Source organism: Sinocyclocheilus rhinocerous, unplaced genomic scaffold, assembly GCF_001515625.1.
Source record: "Sinocyclocheilus rhinocerous isolate Xijiao unplaced genomic scaffold, SAMN03320098_v1.1 scaffold4057, whole genome shotgun sequence".
NCBI classification, from domain to species: Eukaryota; Metazoa; Chordata; class Actinopteri; order Cypriniformes; family Cyprinidae; genus Sinocyclocheilus; species Sinocyclocheilus rhinocerous.
Genome location: NW_015628361.1, coordinates 103,824 through 105,078, shown reverse-complemented (window position 1 = coordinate 105,078; position 1,255 = coordinate 103,824).

Genomic DNA, 1,255 nt, shown 5'->3' with positions numbered 1-1,255 from the left:
CCACCTCAAGGTTGGACGATTAGTTCTTCGGGGTGGTCTGCGCTAGGACCCCGACCCGGTGCCATTCTTCCCGGAGGTGCATGAGGGGCTTACCAGGTTGTGGATGGCACCTTTTTCTGCCAGAAACTGATCTGCTAACACCTCCTCCCTCACCTATCTCGACGGTGGTGCAGCTAGGGGGTATATGGGTGTCCCCCCCAGTGGAGCGGTCGGTTGCTATGCAGTTGTGTCCTAATACCGCCTCCACCCGGGTCTGTAGGTACCGTGCCTCCCCTCCTGGGTCTGTAGGTACTTGTCTGGTCTGTCCAGCGATGCTTATACACAGTCGAGAACATGGCCCAGAAGTTCTCGGCTGCACAGGAGCAGACTGAGGTGACCCAACGAGCTGCTGCCTCCACCCATCCGCCGGCCACAGCGCCCCAGCCTACTCGTCGCTCCCGGGCCGCATCCGCAGCAGCCTCAAGCAAGCGGCGCCGTGGAGCTGGGCGTAGGCAGGCCGCTCTGCCCCGTCCAGGCCCCCGTCAACCTGGTGGTGAGCGGAAGAGCAAGGGGCCTCTGGACGGGCGTGAATGCACCTCTCCCTCCCCCGGAGGAGGGCCGGGTGGAGAATCTGGTTTCCAAAAATCTCGACAGGAGAGCGGTTTTCTCTGTCTCTGGGTCCCAAGAGGGCATGGAGAGTCGCGGACGGACCAACACCGGACCACACTCATCCTCCTCTCTCGCCAGCAGGCAGCAGCGGGCGGTTCGAGAGCGTTATCGAAGGCCCTACTCACGCACCCTCTGCCAAACCGTGAAACCAGGCAAGTGTTGCACTGCACAATCAGACCCCTCTTCAGGTCCCTGTGTTCCACCTCTCTGCCCCACCGTCGGTACGTCGGTGGTCCCGCTGTTCCAGCTTGTGTGGTGTCTGGGTGCCTGGCTACCCAAACCGTCTCGCTGGCTCCTGTGGACCATCAGACTCGGCTATGCAATTCAGTTCGCCCGGCGTCCCCCCAAGTTCAGTGGCATCCGCTTCACATCAGTGTAGGCGGCTGATCCTCCTGTCTTGCGTGCGGAGATGGCAGTCCTACTGGCGAAGGATGCGATAGAGCCGGTTCCTCCAGCTGATATGGGGATGGGGTTTTACAGCCCCTACATCGTTGTACCCAAGAAAGGTGGTGGGTTACGACTAGGGCTGCACGATAAATCGCATGCGATATTTAACGCGCATCTTGTCAGTAAAGCCATTCTGTAATCAGCGGTAAATCTCCATCCC